This window comes from Sceloporus occidentalis, unplaced genomic scaffold, assembly GCF_023333645.1.
Source record: "Sceloporus occidentalis isolate IW3139 unplaced genomic scaffold, rSceOcc1.0.p SCAF_2, whole genome shotgun sequence".
NCBI lineage: Eukaryota > Metazoa > Chordata > Lepidosauria > Squamata > Phrynosomatidae > Sceloporus > Sceloporus occidentalis.
Window position 1 is genome coordinate 156,576,534 of NW_028316982.1, and position 13,124 is coordinate 156,589,657.

The 13,124-nt window shown below is 44.9% G+C and overlaps 1 protein-coding gene across 7 annotated transcripts in view; it reads left to right on the plus strand.

Moving 5' to 3' along the window:
• The first annotated feature begins 5,970 nt into the window (after positions 1-5,970).
• Positions 5,971-13,124, plus strand: part of LOC149319171 (FERM, ARHGEF and pleckstrin domain-containing protein 1) — a 233,301-nt gene continuing 226,147 nt past the window's right edge. For 3 of the 7 annotated variants that reach the window (XM_089511188.1, XM_089511189.1, XM_089511191.1), the window contains exon 1: positions 5,974-6,178. The gene's annotated coding sequence lies outside the window, so the exon portion shown is untranslated. Of the gene's footprint in view, positions 6,179-13,124 lie in introns of all 7 variants that reach the window. The other 4 variants (XM_089511192.1, XM_089511193.1, XR_016280156.1 and 1 more) reach the window with 3 other exon arrangements.

Below are 13,124 nucleotides of genomic sequence, written 5' to 3' on the forward strand. Positions count from 1 at the left end.
TTTTTAAAATCAGTCTCTAATCTTCACTACCTTTGCTGCAAAATAACATTTCTATTGCTTTGCAATAAGAAATATCAATTTTCTGGGACAAGTTGTAATTACAATCTTTGAACTTGTACATCAGCTAGAGATAAACAGTAATTTTTATTGCAGAATGCTCAGATAATACAGTACTAACAACAGTGTTACAAATCACTTAAATCACTGGGGCAATTGTGAGAAACATAGGAAAGCATAGTTATTTAGTTTAATATCATCTTTTGTCAAGGAATACCAGTTTTTGACATACCTGTTATTATGTATGTGACATATGTAGGGGATGATGATTCTATAGCATGCAACAACACAGCAACCTAAAATGAAGCTACAGAAAATATTTTCTTGGTTGTCATCTTCACTGTTTTCTGTTAGGTACCCCAGTGGTGTTTTTCCCCCTTGTGATATGCCATGGAATGCTCACCACCTATTTTGATCCAGACTATATTAGCTGCCTTTTGACTTTGCAGTCTACAAAATGCCTTACAATTATATAATACACTGGTCCCAAAAATAACCTTAAAATGATTGTCACAGGAACTCATCATTCTAGTATTACAAGAAAGGAGGCATGACTGGCCTAAGGCATTTTGCTGTCGGAGGTACAATAGCAAATGGTGCCCCTGCCCTCCATATTCAAGATGTATAGATTCCAAAGCAAGCCAAGCTTTTAAGCTACTTGTGATTAATCTATCTCTCAAATAACCACCTCTCCCTCTGTTTGACAGTAAATACCAACACTACTCTTCCATTACACCTCACATCAACTACTTGGAGTAACTAAACACAGGACTGGTTCTGAGAAAAATTCTCTCTCCCTCACCCTATGAAAAATGTCAAATATCTTTAAAGTCTCTGGTAGCTGTTGTTTTTAATAAGCTGAAACATTATCAATGCATTAGGGTTTTTCCCCCCAGAAAGGGTACTGCACATCCATGCACACTCAAATATGTGCATATACACACACACACAGGCAGAACCAGTTGTGAATGCCCCATATCTGCTCAAGGTGAGAAAGGCAAGAGACAGATGGAATGAATTCCCAAGTATGCTTTCTTCCACACCATGGGCAGCTGAATTAAAATGTGTCAAGCTTCTATCTACTGTAATTAAAAATATCTTTGTTGGTTAGTCACTGACCACATTTCATAGATTTATCTTTAAAGTCGTATCCCCACTCACCCCAATATACAACACTTAAACTATCCTTTTACATATACGGTACTTCACTTACATTAACACTCATTTGTCATTTTGTCTTCTCCTCAAGTAATTTGAAAACACTATTTGGAGCTCTTTGCAGACTTTTTATGGCTTTTCATCATATTTAGTAATGTGGTATTACATACAAATTTGGACACCTTTGAAGATATTGGTGGTCTGTATGGATAGTACAGGAAATAAATAAAAAGTTGGAACATTTTCCCAAAACAGGATAAGTCTGACTAAAATATATGGGGACTCTGGCGGGTTATAAACCGCCGCTTTGCGGCGATCTGCCGCCGCCGCTGTTTGCTCTGTAAGGGAGCTGCTGCAGCCAAACCGTGCGGCTCCGTTACGGAGCAAAAAAGAAGCTCCAAAATGGAGCTTCTTTAAGCGGCGCCTCTATGACGTCGCGAGGCGCCAGGGGCGGACTCGCAACATCAGACGCTGCGACACGTGCGGCGCACAGCGTCCGATACGTAAATATGGCGGCGGCCATGTGGAATGGCCGCCGCCATATTGTACGTACAGAATACGTACTAGGGTTAGGGGGGTGCGGAAGCACCGCCCCTTCCTAACCGTAGTACGTATTCATTACGTACTAAATGGCGGTCTGTAACCCGCCTTTGTCTGACGCAAGGAGACAACTAAAGTAAAGTGAGGGAATGTGACAGACACTTATAAGATAATGATTTGAAAGTGTGGTGTTTTCTTTTCTTTTTTTTACCCTTGTTCCACTGGACCTTGAGGTTACCCAATACATCTGATTTACAATGCATTAGTCAAATGAAAATACTTCTTCACATAAATGTCTTATTAATTTAGGAAATTAACTGCCAGAAGATATTATTAGAACCACTGATTTAGACGCCATTAGATAAATTAATAGAAGACAAGTCTTTCAATGGCTGCTATCCATTACACCTAAATGGAGCCTTCATGTTCAGAAACAGTTATATATCTCCAGTGGACAAACAAGAGCAGAAGGCCAAGGCCTTCTCATCCTGCTATCAAGATACTTGTTCCAACTGAGGTTTCTATCGAATAATTGCCCTGCCTGGTTCATGGAACCCTGAAAAAAGGACCAGAAGACTTGTTTGTAACTCTCCCATGTTTTCCCACTACCTTTAAAAAAATTATGTTAAGGAGCAAAAAACAGAACAGTTCCACAATGCTGTTTGATCAGTACTAGCAGGAGTCTTGATTCTGCATCCTGAGCAGCGCAGTCCATATATCCTAAGCACCCAAACATCACAATACATATCTCTTGGGAAGTAAGACCCACTGAATTCTTGGGTGCTTACTCCCAGGTAAATTGGTATAGGATTGCAACCTAAATGGAACTTTGGCTCAATCCAAAAGGTCTGCTCTTTCCCCCACCCTCTTTTTTGAAAACAGTTAGGGGTCTGTGGCCAGTAGTCCGTACAAAAAAGCAAGTGTATTATCAAGTTGTCAACTCTGCAGTGGGATATTTGCACTATATGATACCAGTGCTTTAATACTGCCATAACTGCCATGATGCCATTCTACTGAAATTTGGTATGTATAGTTTAATATTGACTTCTCATGCTATGTATAGTTCAGGAGGCTTCACTAGAGAATTTCATTGAGCTCACAAATTACAAATCTTCCAGTATTCTGTGGCATCTAAGCTGGACGGTTAAAAGTGGTGTCAAACTGCAATGTGCAAACAAAAATCCATCAGTGATTTCTTTATTGGCCAACCGAAATGCACAATATACTTGTTGCAAACTTTCGAAGCTCTGTGGGCTTCTTCATCAAGCAAGATGTTACAAACCAAACAGGAGAAAAAATTGTAACATATTGTAAAAAAAAGTCTGTAGCATCTTGCCTGATGAAGAACCTCCTTGTACAGAAGTAATCCAGGTTGACCACACTTTAACTGCCATGGCTTAATGCTATGGAAATCTACAAATTGTAATTTTATGGGACATTTGGCCTTCTCTGTCAGAGAGCTCTGGCGCCACAACAAATTACGCTTCCCAGAATTCCATAGCATTGAGCCATGGAAATTAAAGTAGGGTCAACTTGGATTATTTCTGCAGTGAGGATGCATCCATAGAAATCAATAAAGAGGAAGTTTGGCTTTTTCATATGATCCATATGTACTCTAAGTAAAATTGGTTATTCAGAGACTCAATTTTACCAATGGCTTTGAGGATGGATTTCTTGTCTGTAGTATATCGCCTGCTGCACCAACTACCCCCAATAAAGTTTTCCAATAGTAGTAATGTGTGTCTTGTTTGGCACGACCAAATACTTAGGTATGCCTGTCTGTGCTGGAGTGGAATATGTTTCCCAATTTGAAAACATAAAACAATGAACTCTAGCTTCCACCAGATTCTCAAAGGGGTTGTGAGCAAGAATGACAACCACTGAACTCATGGACTGCATGAGGTCTACCTCCGCTGAGCTACACATCTCACAATCAGAAAACTTCAGTCACTTGACTGGTCTTCAAAAGCCATGTTTGGGTAAGGTGCTTTCCATAGAAATGCCTCCTAGTCAAGGCATGCAGCACAGTTATCCCATTCTTTATGAACATCTTTTGGTGGGGTGCTTCCTTATGAAGATTTTAACCATGCACAGGATTTGATGGGGGTGTCCAGACAATGTCTTCCTTTTTTTATAAGCCTCCTATGTGGCTTTTTCTGTCTTTCTTCTTACCACAAAAGTGAGGAGCACACTACAATATGCAGTGCGTTTTCCCACTGGTGATAGTGCCACTGTCCCTCTGGAAGCCATGTTAGGAAGCTTTGGGTCCCAGCCTGGGAGAAAGGTGGCATATAAATAAAGTTGCCGTATATACTCAACTAATGTATAAGTCGAGGGCAAGTTTTGAGGCCAAAATTGTGGATTTTGATATGAACCATGGATAAGTTGAGGGTAAAATTTAGGTGCATCTAACAAAAAATATAAAGGATAAAGTAGAGGAAAATGATGACAAATAACAAAATTATAACAGCCATAACTGTTTGTGCTCACCCTAAAGGCTGGATGGATGAGAGAAGGGCAGGGAAGAGTGAGTGCTTCCAGGAGAGATTATGCTCTTGCCTTTCACTGGGGGATAGTTCCTTTTTTAAATAAGAGTTAAAGTACATTACTTACATTTACCTGTGGATAAGCTGACTCTGGTTTTTTCAGTCAATCTTTTGACCTACATTTTTAGACTTATACATGAGTATATAAAGTAACAAACGAGACAGCCAGTCTGGCGTATAGAATCATGGAATCCTAGAGTTGGAAGAGACCCCAAGGGCCATCCAGCTCAACCCCTTCTGCCATGCAGGAAGTCTCTATCAAAGCATCCTTGACAGATGGCCATCCAGCCTCTGCTTAAAGACCTCCAAGGAGGCAGACTCCACTACATTCCCAGACAGCATGTTCTTGGTCTGGCAGAAATGGGGGGTGGGATATAAATAAGGTAAATAAGAGAGCCAGTGTGGTGTAGTATGTGTTGGACTATGACTCTGGAGTCACACTCTCTCAGCCTCAGGGGAAGGCAATGGCAAACCTCTTCTGCAGACACTTGCCACGAAACCATGTCGGAAACGACCTAAAGAAGCACACAACGCCAACAATTCATTAAATTAAGTAAAACAATAGGAAAGCACTATTCCAAGTGGCAGGCAAGGGGCCTCTGGATCCTTATGAAACCCTTTGAAGAAGGCAGAAGAACAGCCCTTCGCCTGGAAAACGCCCCTCAGCAAAGGCAGGGAAAAACCCGACTCCGTGCTTTCTCTGTGGGGAGCTCCGCTCAAGAGGACTAAGGCTTGGCGGTCCCCACTCGAGGCAAGGACACACCCCGAAAGAGCCACCCGAGCCGCCCTTGCTCTAACCACTAGGCCCTTTGTCCCCCGCGTGCCTTTGAATGCCGTGCCGCCTTCGTCCCGCAGCAGCCCCAGAGGAGGCCGCCGCGCCCCTTTTTCTTTTTGCGCAGGGAAAAAGGGCAGCCCTTCTTCCTCTCTTTCTCACACAACCACACACACAACCACACCAAGGTCCTCACCGCGAAGGAGGACCCGCAAGGACAAAAAAGGGAGGACACGCCCAAATACAAGCTTTAAAAACCCCACCACAACACACACCCATGGAAAGAAAAAGCCACGCTTTCTGGGGATGTTCAGGAGGGAGAAGGTTTGGGAAGGCCTCCAGGGCAGAAGGGTGAAATGTAGGACGTGGGGGCGAAAAGGAGGACACACCCCCTCCGAAAAGGACCAAGATATAGGTGTATCTAAGACTAAAAACCAGGGAGCGGACTCTTCCCGCCCTCCTGCATCCTCTGAGGAGAAGGAAGAAGGGGCGCCTTTCCCTCACTTTGTGTCTCTGTGTGTGTTTGTGGGGCTGTGTGTGTCTTATTTGTATTGGTAGCCCGCCTTGGTTCCGCAAGGGAAAGGCGGAATATAAATAAATCGTATTATTGTTATTATATGATTATCGTTTTGTGGGAAAGGCATCTTGGCCGGGCTGAGAGGGGTCCTGAAAGGCCGCTGGAGGGGGCTCTTGACCACCCCCTTCCCTTTGCCTCTCCGGTCTCCTCCTCCTCCTCCTCCTCCTCCTCCTCCCCTTGAGGCGGGGGCCGGGCTGGCCATCGGGGGAGGAGGCAGAGGAGGCACAGGAGGCGGCTCCACACCATCATCACCATCCTCCTCATTCTTCCAGGCGAAGAGCCTCGCTTCTTGGGAGGGCGAGGGGGCTCTGGGTCCCTTCCTTTCCCCTCCCTCCCTCCCTCCCTCCCTTCTTTGCCTTCTCCTTCTTTTCCTAGCCATGGCGACCCGGGCCCCTTCTTCGCCCCCAGGCTTCCCTCTCCCTCCTCCTCCTCCTCTTGGGACCTTTAATGGCTGAGAGCCTCCGGGGGAGCCAAAGCCAGCCCCAGCCCGACTTCTTGGGACGGCGAGGAGCCACAGGAGCCTCCTGGGTGAGCCAAAAGAGAAGGAACAATGGGAAGCGGAGGAGGAGGGCTGGGGCTGGGTCCTCTGGGTCTGGCTTGGCTGAGGGCAAGGAAGGAGGCAAAGGGGGGTGGGTTGCTTCAGGGGCGGCAAGGGAGGCTTCTGGGTGGTGCCTTCTTGAGGGGCTTCAGTCTTGAGAGAAGGGTGGGCTCTGGAGGGGGTCTTGGTCACAAAGGAGGACAAAGGCAAGCGAAGCAAAGCTTAAAACCCCTCCTTTCGGAATATAATGCAACCCGGTCCTGCTCCAAAGGGAGGGTCACTGAGGCTGGAATGGAGGCCAAAGGAGGACTGTCCCTGCCAGGCCCCCCTCCTCCTCCTCCTCCTCCTCTTCCTCCTTCCCCAACTTGGTGCCTGCCTTTTGTCTCTTCGGCCAGGCTTCCCAAGTTGCCCCCCGGGAGTCCCGAACCACGAAGGAGGACCGGGCACCATAAAATGGAGGACGTTGTAGGGAATATATATATATATATATAAAGGGACGTCACCAAAGCAAAGCATTCAAACAAAATACCACTTAATATCGGTATAAATGCGTGCTTCTTGTGAATGCTCAAAATGGAGGAGCTATTGAAAGCCCTCCTGGGCAGAAGGTGGGAGTGTGGATTGGTGTCCTGGAAAAGGAGGACGCCGGGGTCGCCCCAAGGAGGCCCCACCAAGCCTGGGCACAAAGGAAGCCGGAGGGGGGCTGGGAAGGGACGGAGAAGGAGAAGGAGAAGGAGGGAGGTCGGAGGAAAGGGGCGGCCCTGGGTTTGCTTTCCCCATCTGGAGCCATTGCCCTGAAGGGAGGAGGACAGGCGGGATACAGCCTTTATTAAGTAGCTGGGGGGTTAGGATGGCAGGGATTGGGACTACATCTAAAACTACTGGCCTTCTTCTGCTTCACTGCATCCACACTGGAGAAATAACCCGGGTTGGCACCACTTTAAGTCTTTCTGGCTCAAGGCTATGGAAGTCTGGGAGTTGGAGTTTGTTTGGGCCCCACAACAAACTCCAACTCCCAGACTTCCATAGCCTTAAGCCATGGCATTTAAAGCGTTGCCAAACCGGATTATTTCTCCAGTATGGATGCACCACATTCCAGGTTTGCAAAGGTGGGCGTGGTGGAGGGGCTTGAGCCTTGTGACTACAGGACTCTGGAGAGCAGAGTTTGAATCCCAGCTCCAACCCACTGGGCAGGTCACACACTCTCAGCCTCAGGGGATGGCCCTGGCAAACCCCCTCTGAAGAAACCTGCCAAGAAAAGCCCCACTGCTTTAAGTTCGGGATGAGTCGGTATGGGTTCGCCAGCACAACAAAGGTGGGCATGGGAGGTGCTGCAAAAGAGACAGAGCCGACCCACTGGGGGCACACAACCCATGAAGGTCTCCTGAGGAAGCCCCATTGAAGTCCCATGGAAAGGACAGGGAGTTGCACAGGAGTGTGGCAGTTCATTTGAAAGGAGTCCAGTGTTTGCCGACTTGCTGGTGGTCTGCAGCCCATCCTCATCAGTGGGTTTTTATTTTCCAGGCTTTGGCAGCAATATGTGTTCAGTTGGTCTTGGCTGCCATGAAGAAAACAAATCTTGCCCCTTTTCTGTATGCCAGGAGTCACACCCCTCTTTCAGAAGAGATACCTGGGCAATATAGGGGGGATCAATATATTCAAGGTGGCTTCTCTGTGGGATGGCTGCCCTTCAGCTTTGTGGGAATATTGATGTGCAGATCTAAAAAGAGAACCCAGTGTATGCTTGATGTATCATCCAAGTAAAGGGATTAATTTCCAAAACAGAACAAAAGCGGCAGCAGTAATGGAACAGAATTTAAGAGTCCTGCAGCATGGAAGGGCCTTCTGTATCTACTCCCAATGAGTTGGTCAGCAAACAGGTTTGTATGGATTTGTTCCATCACAAGCTGCAGATGTGAATCCAACGTATATATCCCCGGTTTCAGTGGGACTGAGGAAAGAGAACATAAAAAGCATTATGATAAAACACCACACTCTAATTCTTGGTTCTCAAACTTTGATCCTCCAAATGTTTTGGATTTTAAATCCTAAGAATCTTACCCATCATAACTGATGGCCAAGACTCCTGGGAGTTTCTGACTCACGGTAACCCTATTGCAGGATTTTCTTTGCAAAATTTGTTCAGAAGGGGTTTACCTCTGCTTCCCTTTGGGGCTGAGACTATGACTTGCCCACTCAGTGGGTCTCCAGGTCTTAGCAGGGAATCGAATCCAGGTCTCCAGAGTCCAACACTCAAATCCCCAAACCTTGCTGGCTGTCCTGTCCCATGGTAGTGCATTTCTTTCCTTTGACCAGATGGTTCAGGTACATCAGAAAGAAGGTTCTTTGTGCTGTTTCACAGGTGTATTTACACACCAGTTCCTTTATTATCACTTGATTAGTCAACACTTGATGACTCACAGCTGAATGTATAAAGTGACTCAGTATTGAAACAAAACATTGTGTTTGAAGGAATAGGGTAGTATGTGAAAGTCCTGTTATGCTCTCTGGTGGCTTACTTACCCAGTCAAGTTGTAACTGTAATCTTAAAATGAGGATGCTGATCAATTTACTGTCTACTGAGTACCCAGGTTGTTGGAGGCAATTAGCTTACAGTTGTAAACCGCTTAAACACTTAGTTCAGTATGAAGTGGTATATAAATGAAGTTGTTTCTTTGTTTTTGTTTACTTGATAGTGAGTAAATATTCCATGATCTAATGTAGTCTCTCACAGGTATGCTTTTGCACCTGAGAGAGCCAATGTTGTGTTGTGGCTTGAATATTGGACTAGGACTCCAGGAGACCAGGATTCAAATCCCCACTCAACAATGCAAAGTCTTGGCAACTCACACTCCCAGACTCAGAAGAAGGCAAGGACAAACCCCTCTGAAGAAATTTGCCAAGAAAACTCCATGATAGGATTATAGAGTTGGAAGAGACCCCAAAAGCCATCCAGTCCAGTCCCCTGCCATGCAGGAACACAGAACAAAAGCACCCCTAACAGATGGCTATCCATCCTCTGTTTAAAAACCTCCAAAGAAGGGAACTCTACTACACTCTAAGGGTCCCTTTAGGGTTGCCATAAGTCAGAAATGACTTGAAGGCATATAACGACAACAAATTGTATCTGTCCAGTGGCAGTTGATGACTTCCATGACAGTATGGTGTGTAATTTGCATTGGGTTGTAGTTTGAACTTTAAAGTAGCTATCCAATGTGCTGGCTCCGCCTATTGGTTCAGTAACTAGGATAGCTGCGTTAAAGTTCACTCTTCAAAATTGGAACAGATTTATTGCCACAATGACATGGAGGCCCTCAGGAATCATTGATCTTGATACTGTCTGATGGTAAAAACACCATGCTTCTTGGCTTTGCCAACACACACACATATGTAAATATACTCAGCCCCTGCTCTACAGCTCTCTTGAGACTGTTTGTCTGTCTCCGTTCCCAGTCAAGCTTTGAGGTTAGTTTTATTCCATTGGGCTTTTGATTGACTGACTGCATCTCTGAGCAGGAATGAAAAATAAAGGAAAGAGTGAGAAGTGAACTTATGTATGTGTTCTTCTCTCCACGTCAGGCTTTGTATGGTTAGAATTTGGGATGGGATGGGGAATAGTGGTAGTGTTTGTAATATAATTAAAATGCACACACTGTTAATTATATGGAAATAAAATTATTATTAATTATTTGCAAGTACAGTACAAATGCACATACACACATGGATGCACCATACCACTCTGCTCCTTAAAAAAGAAGAAGTTGGATTGTGGAAGTAAATGGCAACATTTTAGAGGTACCATCCATGTGTCTACATGCATTGTCTGCCACATGCTGGATAAAAAGCCAGCCCAGGCAAAGTAAAACTAGATCTTTTCTCTCTCCTCAGTTGAATGACTTCCTGGTCAAGTCTAGGCAAGTTTCTATAGTGAGATGTTGAAGTCATCCATAACTGGGCAGTGGTAGGATGATGATCTGGGACTCTACATATAAACTGATCACAGCTTCACTATTTCAACAGGTTCATTCTTTCCAAGGTCTGGTATGGTTCCACTCCCACTGTAAGTTAATAGGGTGAGATGGTAAAGGACTCCAAAGCATCTCTAGAAAGATGCAGAAGTACAGTAGTCTCTTATCCTTGCCTTCTTTTTGAATAGGAATCAGTGTGCATTAATCAAATACAGTGCCATGTTAGTCTGTATCAGCACCTTTGAGACTGGAAGAAAGAAGTTTGTAGCATAAGCTTTCAGAGACAGTGTCCATCAGATGCATGGAGGGAAAAATGTGGACAGACATTTATACAAATGGATGGGCAGGGTGTATGTTTGTAAATAGTAATAGAAATGCAAAAAAATGGATATGGTGATAAAATGACAAGTTTATTTCAGGGGACAAAGGTGGGAGATAGAATCTATATTATGCCAAGATGAGTAAGTAAATGTACGAATGGGATGTGTGTGTGTGGAATTCTGGGTCTGGTGTGTGATAAGGGTTATGAACCAGAAGAGAGATATAATAAAATGAGGGTGAAGGATGTCTTGTGGCAGGGATATCATGGACTGGAGTTTGGGAGATCTGGGTTAGTCACCTGTACCACTGAGCCATGCAATTTATCAAGTGACTACACAAGCCTCTTTCTTAATCTCTCAGAGGCTGATAGGCTGCATCAACACTGCAGAAATAATCCAGGTTGACACCACTTTAACTGACATGGCCCAATGCTATGGAATTCTGTGGAATGTAGTTTTATGAGATTTTAGTCTTCTTTCGGGTTGTTCCCACTTAAGATTTGAAACGATTTAAAATACAACGTTTTTAATAAAATCGATTCAAAATAACACTGTTCTTATCCCGCTATCCGAATCGCTTTGTTCATCGTTCCCATCTGGTTGTTTAAATCGAAGTTTTTACCTGCAAGCGTTCCTACTTGGCATGAAATCGGTGTTTAAATAAAGCGATTCTTCTCCTCCATACCTTATTTGGAGCTGTCAATCAATAGTACGTCAGAATGACGTAACGTTAATCCGGAATATTTGGAAGCGATTTATCTTTTGGCATCGTTTCCATTTCATTGACAGCCAGGGAGAATCCCTTCAGAGAGCACAGAGATCAATGGGAGAGGCTTCTGGCAAAAAGCGAAGCTCTTTCCAGAGGAACTATGGGATAGGTTTTGGAGGGCAGCATCCTGTCTCCCAAGACAGCCAGGGAGAATCCCTTCAGAGAGCACAGAGATCAATGAAGGAGGCTGCTGGAAAAGCAGGGAGGGAGCACTCTTCCCAAAGATTCTCTTTCCAGGGTTGGAGGAGAAGGCAGATTCCATTTGAGAAATGGAGGGAGAAAGGCTCTATTCCCCCCCCCCCCCCATTGATCAGAGCCCTTCCTTGCCTGGGCGAGATCAGATGCCTCCTCGCGAGGAGCTTTCCCTTCCCTGCCTGGGTGAGATCAGATGCCTCCTCGCGAGGAGCTTTCCCTTCCCTGCCTGGGCGAGATCAGATGCCTCCTCGCGAGGAGCCTTCCCTTCCCTGCCTGGGCGAGATCAGAGCCCAAGTTGGCAGGGAATGCCTCTTTGAGAGGAGCCTTCCCTTCCTGCCTCTCCTCCGTTAGAAATGGGCTCTCCCCACACAGAGGGGAGGTTGCAATCCACCGGGGGAAGCCTTGTACTCCTTTGGCAGATGCAGGCGCTTGAGCAGCCGGGACTTCAGGCGCTTAAAGCACTGAAGAGATTAAGCGCCTGTAAACCATTAAAATAAAAAATAAAAATAATCCTTATCTCTTATTGAAAGACCACAGTGGACAAAGGGGTGAGGGAAGCAAACGGATGGGGACAGAAAGGGCAACTCCCCCAAGGACAGCCCCATCGCACTCCGCTCCTCCCATTCATCTAACGCAATTTCAAAGGCTGTCGTTCCTATTTAAATGCTCCGGTTCCTAAATCGAATCAATGGAAAAATGTAGGTCAGACCCTAGTGTTTTTTTAACACGCGTTAAATGAGGAAAACTCGAATCAAAATTTTATTCCGCTCTACAATTCGATTTGTAGTGGAGACGATTGCGGGTTGCTCTAGAACCGTTCTAGGTTTAAATCGGATCCTAATAGGAACGCCACTCCTTGGATTCGATTCAGAACGCGGGGTTTCACCTAGTGAGAACAACCCCTTTGTCAGAGAGCTATGGTGCCACAACAAGTTCCCTGGATTCCATAGCAGATCATTTCTGCAGTGCTGATGCAGCCCTACTTTCTAGGGTTGTTTTGACTGGGAGGAAGAGACTTAAGTATGACATCTTGAATTTATTGGATAAAAGATTGGGTATACATTTATTAAATAAACTAATAAAATAAACTGCCAACCTACACAAACCACAAGTTTTCAGGAGTTGGGACTAGTATAAAATTTTGTGAATTTGTGTTTTTAGAGGGGGAGGTGTTGTGTGCCTTCAAGTCATTTCCGACTTATGGGGATCCTAGCATGGGGTTTTCTTGGCAAGATTTGTTCAGAGGAGGTTTGTCATTGCCTTCCCCTGAGGCTGAGAGCATGTGACCTGTCCAAGGTCACCCAGTGGGTTTCAGGGCCAAGCTGGGAATTGAACCCAGGTCTCCAGAGTCATAGACCAACATTCAAACCACTGTGCCATGTTGGCTCATTAATAAAGCTTTGGGTTGAGGCTGGAGGCTTCGGTAAGATTCTTACATAGTTTGTATTACCATTTTTCTGCATGGCTCTGAGATTGTTCTGAACAAAATACAAGGGCAAAATAAGCATTACCTTTCACCTTTGTAATTAGTGTATTTGTGGCTTTTTGTCATTCAGACACATTCTTTAAATATTTGGCATTATTTCACAACATTTGATTGGTCAGTTACTCAAGGGAAATTTTGTGTGTCTGCTTGGTTTTGATAAACAAAATAGAGAAATGCCAATCCACCTCAGTCATTAAG